General features: G+C 43.2%; 1 long non-coding RNA gene across 1 annotated transcript; it reads left to right on the top strand.

Annotated features, from left to right (window-relative positions):
• Positions 1–2,836: 2,836 nt before the first annotated feature.
• Positions 2,837–13,135, top strand: LOC139055494 (uncharacterized). The gene is made up of 4 exons (XR_011511803.1): positions 2,837–3,049; positions 5,392–5,474; positions 6,086–6,308; positions 13,121–13,135. It is a non-coding gene; the product is annotated as an uncharacterized lncRNA (long non-coding RNA).
• The last annotated feature ends 953 nt before the right edge of the window (positions 13,136–14,088 follow it).

Genomic DNA, 14,088 nt, shown 5'->3' with positions numbered 1-14,088 from the left:
GATCTAAACCATCCCGAAATCGTTCCGCAGCTAGCGACAGCAATACCGTCAAGATGCGCCGCGCTCCCTATTCTTCTCACCAGATGAAAAGCTCTATATACATGGAAAGAGCGTGGCAGAGAAAAGACGCGAAGAACTCGTTTTGACCGCACCCCGTCGAATGTGCACAATGCCCCTTGGAGGTTCAGGGTCAAGGCCACATTAGCCTTTTGACAGCTGTAAGTGACCGTGACCCCTCGCCAGCGCTTACCTTTTTACCAGCATGCCAATCCAGAGTTTAGCTAGGTAGAATGGAAGGAAGGAGCGGGAAGAGAAGGCAGAGAATGGGCTTAACAGAGGCAGTCGCGAAACGAGTGACTAAAGCCTTGCCACCTTTGGTTCGCAGTTCTCATACAAACACCAGGGGTGAGGGGTGGAATAGAAAAAGCTAACGTAAGACGGCAAAGAAAGGCTACATAAACTTAAGTTCAAGATACGGTATGCTCCACTTCTGCTATTTATAAAAATAGAAGCATAAACTATGTCTAGCGGTAAACATACGCAGGACATGTGTAAGCAGAGTTGCGTTAATTAAAGTGCGCCACAGGGTCTAGGCGACACATCGGTAGCGGTCGCACGTCAAATAAACACTACTGTGCCCGCCGAAGTAGCACTTCGGCTATGGCATTGCTCGAGGTCGCAGATTTGACCGAGGCACCCACATTTTGACAAGAGAGAAATAAAAAACTCTCGGTTACATTGATTTAGGGAGACGTTAAAGAGCACCACGGAGCTCAAATTATTCCGGAGTGGGGCCCTACGGCATGCCTCTTAATCCGATCGTGGTTTTGGCATGCAGAGCCTCATCATCAAAATCAAGTTTAAGGCTTCTGCCATAATGCGACGTGCCGTCCCTTACAAAAATGGTTGTTGAATTTCCATTGTTGATCTGTTGTACTATCATTGATTCCATAGAAACTCCACAAAATTACAACATTCATTGAGCCAGCACCATGATAGTTCAAGAAAATTTTTATTGACAACTACACAATAATTTTTTTATTGATGAAATATTGTTCAATTTCTATTGTGTAATGCCAACAACTGGACCGAGTTAAACAGGCGACATACAATTTACACGAAACAATAAACATTAGTTTAGGTCCCTTAGTTAAGGCTACAACATGAAATGGCGTTATTAAGCTGGCCAGAGCTTCAACCAATCATTATTAAAAAATTTGTTGCACAGGCAGTTGTACGTTCAAGTGCAGAATAAAGGCCACTACAAAATAATGCACTAATGCGTTATTAATGCAAAATAATGCTGTATTGAGCCGCTGCATCGCCAAATGCACAATCTCCAGATAGGGTCAACTTATTTTAATCATTATGGATATTGCAATGTTCGCTATAACTGCAATGGAAGACTTGAAAAAGATTGAGTGTAGGTGATTCAGTGTAAAGCTTGAACATTGTACTACCAAGGAAAGAAGAGGTTGATCCCACTGGGCAAAGTACAGGGTACTTTTTCTTTTTCGCTGCACCAAATTTTTAAACTTGCAAAATATAAATCACGGTAATGTTATGTTTACCATACGACTGCACAGATTGGCGGCCTCTAGATACAGAGCAATTGCCGCACTTACGTACGTAATTAGCAATGTTACGCTAATTAACTTTCTAATTATCAGCAATAGGTGGCTACAGCAAATGAGTACTTTGGTCCCGTGCTCGACACTACCTATCCCAATGATCAAATTTTGAATAGTGGATTTCATCTGGGAGCTTCGCGAACAATTAGTTCCCCTTGGCAGGCTCCTTGAAATCGAAACTGGCTGGACAAAGAGCGCCTTTGTCGTCGGCGTAGCTTCATGTCTTCCTCAATGCATGCAGAAGCATCCAGAATACTGAGAGGTAACCGGTTCTTGAACTTTTGTTTCGAGCCTATCGGTACGTCGATGTACGGATCCTACTGGACCTTACCAAAATTTATATTACGTGGCATCGCAAGCTACCACAACAATACAGAGCCTGCGGAAAGGCGACCTCGCGTAAATTTACACTATTACATTACGGCAAAATATGCAACAAAATTCAGTGTAAGCGCGCCCACACGCCGATTGGCAGAGGTCACGCGACCAACTACATTGATGATGATGATGATGATGATGATGATGATGATCGGCACCAAAAACCTTTGAAACAGGGCGGAGACAAATAGTCTCTTAGTCTGCTTGATTTATTTAGGTTTTACATCTATATATAGCGACCGAGACGCGACTCATACAGACTCATGTTCGCATCAGCAAGCGCGACCTGCCCGTCGTCAGAAGAAAACATTTGTCGATTGATGCCGTTCACTTCTTCTCGCGCCATCGTTGCCGCGTAAGGTAACCTTCAGCGCATTGGTTAAGCAGTACAGCTTTGCCACTGCATTCGCGCGGCTGCAACAACGAGCACTTAGGGAATGAGCCAAACCAGTGGTGAATCGCCACCATTTGCGACTACTCGCTTCGTGACAACTTGATGGATTTGTTGCCTTCGAGATCGAGACGATGTGTCGTCACGGAGGAAATCTCGGAGGCTATGCTTCAACATTGCCATCGATACTGAATCATTGTTTAAACGCAGATAATTGCGATTTGCGCAGCAACATAATTTATTTTATTACACTTTGTGTATAACTGACAGCTTTGCAAAAAAATTATAGGAGTTCTTCCCGAACGAAATATTTTTGAAAGTTTTTTACCAAACTTAGCGAAATGTACAAAAAATAACAAGCAACATTGAAATTTGTTTCTTTTTTTTGCGCGTTTGGTTGTTTGGCATTTGTTTTCGTCGCCATTTTGCTTTTTTGCGTGGTCTCCGTGTGCGCGTTGTGTGCGTCGTGAGCTGTAAGCATGCGTGTGCGTTGTGATCTGCTGTTGCGCTACAAGAGACATTTTTGCCAAGAGCGTTGGGAGACGAAAAGCTGAATGTGCCCGTCCGTCCACTGGCTGACGCGGAGGTATGCCACCGACTGGCCTGCGTGGAAGCGTGCATGAAGAATGGAGCGCCGGCTGACCCGACGGTAGGCACGTTTCTTGTCTGTATAACTGATCGGCAACGTTCTCACTGGTGTCGTAGAAGTCGCGGGGCGCTTTTTTTGTCTCTGTGTACGTCGGGCAGACTTGCGCCTGTGGCGCTCGTGCTGTGTGAGTCAACCACTCCGAGCTGTATGTCTGATTCACGCGTGGTGCACGGCGTCGGTGTTTCAAAACATTTCGTGCCGGGCCGGTCCCGGGTGCATGTGTAGCGTGTTGCATGCTCATTCGGTCCATCAAGCGCCAAGGTGCGGTCATGTCTGTTTAAGCTGTGTATTTAGCAGCCTGGCCTATTCGTCTGTACTACACGGTAGCCAAGTTTATCGCGAACTGAAATGCACGAAACCACTTAAAACAAGGGCGCCTGTTCCTGTGTTGTCATGTTCGTCCCCACCCTTTGCGGTAGCCTAGTGTTGCACGACTGGCCTTGAGGCCGCAGGTGCAACTCCGGCTGCGGCAGCCGGATTTCGATGGGGCGAAATGCAAAAAACGCTCGTGCTTGGATATGGGTGCTTGTTAAAGATCGGGGTCGTGGTCAAATTTAATTCAGTTATACACTGCGGCGTACCTTGTAGTGAGATCGTGGCTTTGGATAGTAAAATCACAGAATTTGAATGTTTAACTTGCTTGACCCTGTTTTAAGTATTACCGTTGCAGCAGGACCCATGCACAGCCGTTTATATGAAAATCGAATTGGCGGACCGTCTTTTCCTTGTATTGTCATCAAATAATAATGCAGAAATGTCGTGGCCGATACCGTGTCATGCCTAATAAACGCGGATCGTCCTATAAAACAGGCTGGTTGATCGTTAGCGAATCGAATGCTACCGTGTTGTAAAAAAGTAGAAAAAAAATGCCTAAAGCGCATGTGATTGACGCCACCAGTTTCTCTCTCAGCCCTGGGTATCTTTTTCATGTTGCAAAATTATTTCTGTGAAATTATTTGTGTGCTGTGGATATCTTAAAGAACAAGATTTTACTCAAACCTGTAGTGTATTAAGACTTGTTAATCCGGCGTTACTATAAATATATGCCTTCTTGCAAAAAAGAAAGAAAAGTTATGAAAGCATGCAAGCCTCTGAATACGAGAGAGAAGATGTAACCTTTAGACCAAATCTGGGTTATTTTTCCCTTCAGAGGACTGACCCAAATTCCTACTTTTATGTTCGCACAGAAAAGTGCCTTGTCATAAAGATGTAATATCAGACACTTTCTTTTGAAATGTTTTTCTCTTAACCGCCCTGTGAAAAACTGTTGGTAAAAGAATTCGGTTCTTGCTATTTCAGTATACCTAAAACATATGCAGTGAACAATAAAAATATTCAACTAATTCATTCAGTCACATAAATAAAATACATTGCTAACACAGTAGCTGGTAGCAAGAAACACTTGGTTACATAAGCATCAAGCACTTATATACATTTTTTGTTATTGATGGCATTTCACTGTGTAGCTGATATGTAATACTGCATTTATAAAATACTTAAATAGTGGCATTTATAAATACTTAAATAAAATAGTGGCATCCACAGCATCTGGAGAAGAGTGCAGGGCACATTGTGTCTGATACTAGTGCAAACTTGCGTGACACATCAACAGCAGGCAACAATCTTACACCATCTGTTTAATGGTTTCTGTGAATATAAAAAAGGATCTTTAAGGCCCTTCCCTGCATGTGCGAATGTACTTTGCCACACCGAATAAACAGTGCTAACATAACAAGAACCAGTTGAACATGCCCTTCCACATCAAACGTTCCTGTGTACACGCCCTGTAATATTTATGGAAGTACAGGTGTCGAGGCCCTCTAGCCAGTTTACGTATGGAACTCCATGACTCGGGACAAAAAAGCACACTGCAGCAGTGCATGGGTCTAGTAGTATTCAGTCCGTACTAGAATTTATGAGGAATATTGAATACTGAAGCATATTTAAAAAAACCTAGATGTATTGATCATACTGATTTGTTCCCTTTTGCTGCTTGAAAGAAATACCCATTAATTTTTTTAATAATTTTGTGGATAAACATGCCTATTCTTGAATTCAAAACTATCTGTGCAGCATGTGTGAAGACCTGCAACACTTTAATGGAAGGCTTCTCGGCTTCACTCGACTATCACGAAGTGTCATGCATCCGACTCATGTTAAATACCAGGCTCGCCAAATCACGCTTCAGTGACTGATGCACAAAAACCGAAGGGTCGCAAAATTCATTATTAAGTGTGAGATATTTTGCTGCATAAGGAAGTAGCATTTGGTGCTTTATCGCTGAAATGGTTGAAGTACATATTACTTTTATTCAGCGGTTGTATTGCTTTCTCATTATGCAGAAGCTGGCAAGAGAGTGAAGAGGCTACGAAAAATCCTCAACATCGAGAGCAAGCCAGAAGAACCAGTAATTGCTTGCACACAGGTACGCTTATTGTGTGCTGCCAGTTGTTCTCCCTTCTTTCTTTTGCTTTCTTTTTTGGCAATATAGTGTATTTGAAATGATTCCGTGAACAAAGCAAGATTAAATCAGTGTTTCCCAACTTCTGGCCCCTGGAATCACTTGACATAGCGAAAGGGATCTGTATGGATCACTTAATGATTTGCAGTTGATCTTGCGATGTGTGACTATGACTAAAATTGATATCTGGGCAGCATGGTGGCAGGTAGCAAGCCGTTGCAGGAAAGTTGCTGGTGGTGTATGCTATTTAGCAATAATTAACAATGATCGTGTACGAGATCACGCTCACTGACGACAGCTTGTGTATCAGTGGGCAACCAGCCGGCAACTACTAAGTCCACCTCTGAACAACTTATATTTGTTCGCACACGTGCACATGTGCTGCAGTGTCAGTAACTGCAAGCAACTGTCAAAGAAATGCCTCTGCAATGGAAACCATGCAACGGTGCTGCAAGACATTTGTTTTTCTTCTGCTGTCATTTATGGCTTGTCCTTTTGATGATAAATTGTTCACCTTTATGCTCTGTGTGATCAAAAGTGAGCTTTTAAAGTGTCGCTTAATTTTCTGTGTACAGGTTGACATTGGTGGCCGGACGCTGATTGATAAGAACATCCTCGATCAGCTGAGCCAGGCCTGTGACTGTACCAGTGGCCGTGGAAAATTCGTCAGGGCACTTTTGCACCACGTCTTTACTGATGGTGGGCTCCACAGCAAGCCGCTGCTTGGGGGAAGAGCTGCCTACGTGGCGAGACGGTTCAAGAGGAGGCCCTCAACACTGTATGCTTGGAGACCGATAGGTGTGTACGCTATTTTAATAGTCATGTAGTCTTAAGTAATGAAATCAGAACATGCATATAAGTTGAAGAAAGGCTATTTGTACAAACTGTACTGTTAGCAACTGGATAAAGTATAGTAAGTGTTCCTAATATTTGGTGTAGAAAAACAAATAGTTCCCTTCTTTCATTATTTACATTATGGCCACAAAGTTATGCACAAATTTTAGAGGTCTCATAAAAGAAATGATTGGTTGAGCTATAGATTGATCACAGCTGCTTAAAAGATACTGATGGGCTAGTTGGTGAGCCATGATATTGAAGCAGCACACTTACATCTGACACATACGCGTACACATAGAAAGGACATACACAGGCGCTGGACTGCACATTTTACAATATTGCTTAAAGACGACCCGTCTTTTGTAGTGCCACTTGAGAAGCACACGTGCTCTGATGGCAGTAAGGTGTGACAAGAGCGAGAGTAAAACACAAAAATAAAAAACAAATAGAGGTGACATTTTTGGATTCCCACCCTGAATAATCAAAGTCTAAATAGCGGCATGCTTTTTCAGAGAATGATACCAAGGTGCAACCGATAGACCTACCTTTCCATTTGTCAGTTTCTGTTGCTTTGTTTGTTATGTTCCCTGCGCAAAACTTCCGTATCTTTCAGGACAGGTTTGCAGCCCCAATCCTTGCAATGATAGGCTAAATGACTTGTATCTTTAGCCGTGCAGGGATAAATGTGCATTTAGCCTTGTATATTCAAGCACCTGCATGTCTGCCCAGTGTATGCCTTGTTACAGGACAGAAGGATCCTATAAACCACTCCGTCTGCACAAGTGACATAGGGCTTTCGATGGTTGATTGCACAGGGACTTGTTCTTTTTTTTTGTGCCATTCACCTTTTTGCACAGGATCAACAACTGCACAGGTGTGGTAAACACTACATCAACGCCTGCCCTTTGACCCAGGCAGCACACCAGCATTGGTCCAACCATGGCCCAATGCTGGCAGAAATTGGTACCAATGTTGGACCAATGTTGGCATATTGGCAAAGTGCAACCCAATCCAATGTTGGCCCAGCGTTCAAGCCAAGATTGGACCAATGTTATGCCAATGCAGCAGCCATTGTGCTGCCAGCGTAGGACCAGCGTTAAAGCCAAGATTGGACCAATGTTATGCCAATGCAGCAGCCATCGTAGGACCAGCGTTAAAGCCAAGATTGGGCCAATGTTATGCCAATGCAGCAGCCATCGTGCTGCCAGCGTAGGACCAGCCTTAAAGCCAAGATTGGACCAATGTTATGCCAATGCAGCAGCCATCGTAGGACCAGCGTTAAAGCCAAGATTGGCCAATGTTATGCCAATGCAGCAGCCATCGTGCTGCCAGCGCAGGACCAGTGTTGAGCCATATCGTTACCAATATTAATGCCAGCTTTGAGCCAATGCCCTTTGCATGACGAATATTCTAGATATTTGAATTAGGAAGGAACAGCGCCAACTAAGACGATCACAAGAGGGGAGAACGAACGAATGTCCTGTGTCGTTCTCCCCTCTTGTGTTCGTCTTAGTTGGCGCTGTTCCTTCCTAATTCAAGTATGCACCATCTAGCCCAAATGAATGTTCTCCTGAACTATTCTAGATATGCTGGCTTTAGAGCACGCACATATTCTTACCGCAAACATTTTGCTAGCGGCATTTTTTGTAGCAATTGTCCCCTTACTCTCTTCCTCAATAGTAGCTAGGAAAGCTCGACAAAAAGATGTCAAGAAGCAGAAGTCATATATGACTGCAAATAATAATAAAAGAATACTGAAATTGACGTTTATGACAGTTTATTTGCGAATAAATTTTCACAAACAGGCATTTTCCATGGACCTAGATGGGTGACGCTCGGTTATCTTCAAACAGTTTATTTACAGGCACTGCCCTCAGGATAGGAATTGGGCAAGGTGCCGAGGACGGTGGGCTGGCCAGGGGCTTCAGGGCATGGAGCTGACGTCGGTAGGCAGGTTTGTCAGTGCTTGGATGACAGCAGGCTTATCAGGCCCCCGAGGACCACGATAACGCGGTGGTTTCGTTGATATTGCCACCATATCTGATAGCGACTTCACCATTACTTGGAGGAAATGTTTGCACTGTAAAATGAAAAGAAACAATGTCAGAGATGTTGGTATGACAAATGTATGATGGAGAGTTTTCATTTGAAAAATCGCCATACTGCAACAATATTATAAGTATGAGCAGAGAGTTCGAAGGGGTGAATCAAGAAACTTCCTTGCAAGAGATTTGTCAAGTAACACTTCCTAATATTTCGACATATATGGCATACCTTGTACAAGATGTAACGTAACACTTAGAACCGACATAAAATGCGCAGTCCGCTTTGTTTACAGCTCACACTTAGTCAGCGTAGCACTTTAAAATTAAAAATTGCTGCAAAACCTGCTGCAGCACAAAAAGCCTAGTTTCAGACAGTGTAGACACAATGCGGCCTTCGTGCGAAATTTTTACTGTGGAAACCGAGAAGTTCCGTCAAGAAACACTAGTAAAAGAAGCATTTATTCGAAAAGAAAGAAATACTGTCAGCTGGAAATGATGCTTGACCTATACCAGTGAGAGGAAGCGTGGTTCCTCGGTATCACTAGCAGGATCAGGCCGCACGCGTGGCTTGATAAAATCTTAGTCCTGGAATTTGGGTGAAATTCACAGAGATTTACACGTGGTTCTACTCCAGGCACTATTCAAAGGCTGCAAATAAAAAGAGCTATTTAATTACAGGCATTCTACATTAGCCAGGCCTGTTTCAGTAATATATATACCACGTGATATTGATTGGGTGATATAGCTTGGGTGATATTGCTTCTGATAAAACTTATAACATGCGCAAAACAAATGCACTCACCATTGTATGATCCATGCTTCTTTGTATCTGAGTTCATCCCACATCGAAGACGGTGCCCACGAGCGCCGACTTCTTTTCTAATTGTTGTTTCGCCTATATTAATTCTAACACTCACAAAAATTCGTGGCCACATTGCTGCGTATTTCAAGATGTAGGCTTCTCAGTAGGAATGACGACAGCAAGCGAGCATTTTTCACGAGAGGAGTGCGCTGGCAAGAACGGACAGCAAACACTCAGGTGGTGTTGCACCCAGTCGGCGTGCTAGCGACACGTAGAAAGAAAGAGTGAAAGGAAAGGGTGAACGAAGAATACGGCGTAAACGCCACTTTCCCCCGCTGGACCTAGCCCGAACAAGTTTTGGGGTGGCAGCGATGGAGGGCGACAAGGAGGACAATAGTGACCCCGCCGCTTTCCCCCATGCTTCCGAGAGCACCCAATTCGACACAGCAGCTTATGGCTGTCTGAACGCTTGACTGACAGCATTGACCAGGCTCACCTGGGTGCGTGAAGGAGAGGCAAGGGGGGGCTGAAGGACGGAAAGCTAGGCCGAAAAAAAAAATCCGGAATGCGCCGTGCCTACTAAAGGCAAAGACAAGAGGTTGTTGACACGCAAATGCCAAAACGTGCAATTAATTTTTTTCTGTCAGGGGCATTCATACAAGAAGCTTACTACACATGCACGAACAAACAAATATATTAGAATAGGAGCATGATGTCGCCGCAACATGCCATGCATGCTAAACAAACAAACAATAATGCATATGCGCTCCATCTCGATGCAATATAAAACGGTTCCATCAGCTCTGAGGCAGTGTAATTCTCGATTCTCCTCAGAATGCTGACCCACTAAAGCCGCGGAGCGTACACGCAAAAAATACAATGCGCAGGCAAATTCGCAATACCGTTGCTTCTTATGGAAAGCTCAAGTTCTTATTCACGATCAATAAAGCAGTGGCTAAATTTATGCGACTTTCCCTGCTTGCTACGTGGTACACTGGCTTTTCTCTTTAGGGGACACATTTCGGTAAAGGAGAAGTGCAATAATGGCGGTGTACCATTCATGGAGTTGACATGGGAGAACATATTTTTGGTTCCTGCGCAGTGTGCCTGTGATCAGTGCGTTAGTTTTCAAAACACGTTGTTCAATCTCAGCAAGTCGTAGAGCACTAAAAGCCGACAAGGCGAAAATTAGCTTATTACGGGCCAATGTCCTCCAAAGAAAGCCATACCAAAGTCGGTCCAATAATTCCCGCCTTGTTGAACGGCAGTGCCAATATTGTTTACTGACTGTGTAAAGTGGACCAACATTGGATCTCTATCAGAATGGCACAGCCAATATTGTTTACTTACTGTGTAAAGTGGGCCAACATTGGATCTCTATCAGAATGGCACAGCCAATATTGTTTACTGACTGTGTAAAGTGGGCCAACATTGGATCTCTATCAGAATGGCACAGCCAATATTGTTTACTTACTGTGTAAAGTGGGCCAACATTGGATCTCTATCAGAATGGCACAGCCAATATTGGCGCCACGCTGTTAACCTTAGGCCAACATTGGGCCAGGAACCAGAATGGCACTGTCAATATTGGAACCACGCTGTTAATCTTAGGCCATCATTGGGCCAAGAAGTGCCAATATGTTTCCAACGTTGGCCCAACCTGACGTGCCGCCTGGGGACCTATCTTTTGCAGATTGTGGGAAATTGTGTGTACATAAGGTATGACTGCGTTGTCTTGACAGTCCTTGTGACTGCAGTGGATCCGCTCACTTTTTTGTGTTTAGTAACCTGAAACGTATCAAGAGCTTTGATGGATACCTAGGGCTCCTGAGGCAGGTTACCTTGTTTGTGAAGCTGGTTTCACATTTGTGATGGCATGATTTTTGCAGTGCGTTAAGAAAGCAAGAGCGGACAATCGCCCTCTTCACAAGCTTTGAATGTGCCGATTGGTAGGGAAGGACAGATTTGTTGCTCCTTGGTTCATAATACCAACATACACACCATTGCAGTGTTTTATAAATGCCTCACGTCATTGTTACTAACACATAAGCTACCTATCAGCGGTTTTATTAAGTTTTTAGACCTTGGTGCATATGTATCCTCTGATCAAATCTGTTGGTCTTATGAGCCAAGGAGCAACAAAGCTGTCCTTCCCTACCACTCGGCCCATTCAAAGCTTGTGAAAAGGGTGACTGTCCACTCTTGCTTTCTTAACACACTGCAAAAAACATGCCATCACAAATGTGAAACAAGCTTAACAAACCAGGTAACCTGCCTCAGGAGCTCTGGGTATTCATCGAAGCTCTTGATCAGTTGCAGAATGCTTACATAAGAAGACAGAAAAGGCGAGCGGATCCACGCACAGTCACAGGGCATTACAAGCTGGTCATGCCTTATGTACTCACAATTTCCCAAATCTGCTAAAGATAGGTCACAGGGCTGGCATTGATGTGGTGTTTTGCGCACCTCTGTGATTGTCGAGCCTGTGCAAAAAGGGGAATGGCGCGAAAAAAGGAACAAGTGCCTGTGCAATCAACCACTGAAAGCCCTGTGTGAATTGTTCAGAGAGAGTGGTTTATAAGCTCCCTCTGTCCTGTAACAAGGTATACATTGGGCAGACGGGCAGGTCCTTGAGTGCGAGGCTAACTGAGCACAATTATCACTACATGGCTAAAGATTCAGATCACTGAGCGTTTCATTGCAAGGATTGTGGCTGCAATCCCATACTGAAAGATACGCAAGTTGTGCGCAGAGAACACAAACAGCAAACGGGAAATTCTTGAAGCAATAGAAATTGACAAATGGAAAGATAGGTGTATCAGTTGCCCCTCAGTATCATTCTCAGAAGAAGCATGCTGCTATCTTGGACTTTGGTTATTCATAGTGGAAATCCAAAAATTTCATCTTTATTTGTGTTTTTTGCGCATTTTATCCTTTCTCTTGTCACACCTCACTGCCATCAGGGCATGTACGCTTCACAAGAGACACTATAAGAGATGGGTCTTTGAGCAATAAAGCAGTAGTTGCAGTCCGGCGCCTGTGTATGCCCTTTCTAAGTGTACGTGTCAGATGTAAGTGTGCTGCTTCAAGATCATAGCTGGCCAGATAGCACACATGTATTCCTAGGTCGACTTCTGCACCAGCTATTTCTGATGGCACATTTTAATATATGCTCGGCGATTTGCTATGTGCTGGCTATCTTATAGCTTTGTTTCTTTACTAAGAAAAACCTGCACTATTTTTCAAGACTTCTTGGGTTAACTTAGCGCTTATTGTTATTATAAAGTGTCAAATATATATGTTGCATGAAAGGCTCACTCTAGCAGGAACTTAGTGAATGCACAGAGAGGAAGAGCCCCATCACATTCGTGTGACAGTCACATTGAGCATGGAGCTGATTTAGTTCATTTGCTGCATGTCTGACCACCACTGCTGTCATGTGTAAGCAGCAGGCTGCACCTACTTTAAAGATGAATGTTTTCTCTTAAATCAATTAAGGGGTGACAGGAAGTAGTAAATTCCAGATGCAATGTTTTCACTTGCTATGTTCAAGCTTTGCATTGCCATAGTGACCATCAGATAATTTAAAGCATAATGCTATTTGTAACAACACTTAATCAAGGATAAAACGAAAATATTACAGGATTGTTGGGCAGATAATTCGAGCATGAAGCTAGTTTAATCTGCATAGAAGCTCACTTGTATACTTTTTGTCTAGCAGCTTGTACAAAGCTCTTGCCACATTTACCATGACTCCTTATACTGTTATTATAGCTCCTTATGCAGAACATCAGTAGTACATGGATTAAACATGAAAGCTTCTAGTAGATATTTATTTCTTAGTTTTGTGGTTTAAATAATCACTATTGCCTGCTAATTTAATTTGCTAAAGCTGCACATTGTTTCATTTACTCATATGTTTTCAGGATACGCCTGCTCAGTTTCCGGGAGTCAGTGTTCCGTACATCAAGAAGAGCCTATCCTTGCTTCTTTCGTGATAAATAAAATGAAGTAAGACCATGCCTTTTCATATGCCTTCTTATTTGTTACTGCTGGCTGCACCTCATATTCAGCCTCAGTAAGCATTATCTTACATGAAGTCATTGCATTGAGGACTGAATGCAATGACAACTTTATGAAGATGCTGCGCAATACAATGACAACCCAGTGGAAAAATAGTACAATGAAAATCCAATGAAGATCCCATGAAAAAACAACACAACAAAAATACCATGGAGACCCCATGGAAATACACCACCATAATACTCCAATGGAAATACAATGGATTCACGGTGGCCACTTTTCCATAATCTCTCAACAAATCCTCATCAAATGCCAATGGAATTTCCACAATTTTTCTGTTGATCGTACAATAAGATATCGATGGAAAATCAATGGATTTCCAACAACATTTTTTGTAAGGGGTGTGAGCCAATGACAATGCTCAACCCTCTCTGAGGTGACGAAATATGGCGGACAACAACTAAAGCAAACACCTCTCCCTTTGTGTTTTGTGTACTAAGCAGACAAACAGTAGTGGTGCACAAAAGGTAACGTTTATCATCACCTCACCACACTCGTGTTCAGAAACCGTTTTAAAAACTAAATATTTGCAGTCAACATGAGCCAGTAATTATGGCAGTCAATACAAACAGCACAGAAAGCTTCGCTTCCATAGATTCCCATAGTGCGTGGTATCTCCATAATTTAATTTTTTTCGCGCTTCACAAATTGCGGACCTAGTCGACACCCATCGGAAACAGTGCGGCAGTACTGCCAGATGCAACACAGCCTTTCTTTTTCTACAAAGATGAAGGAAAATCACACGTTTGCGAAATTCCTGGAATCAGTCATGATTTTCTGCTTTGACAGACACCTAAATGCTTCGCTAAAG

The sequence above is a fragment of the Dermacentor albipictus genome, chromosome 2 (genome assembly GCF_038994185.2).
Source record: "Dermacentor albipictus isolate Rhodes 1998 colony chromosome 2, USDA_Dalb.pri_finalv2, whole genome shotgun sequence".
Lineage (NCBI taxonomy): Eukaryota > Metazoa > Arthropoda > Arachnida > Ixodida > Ixodidae > Dermacentor > Dermacentor albipictus.
This window is presented reverse-complemented; position numbering and strand designations above follow the sequence as displayed.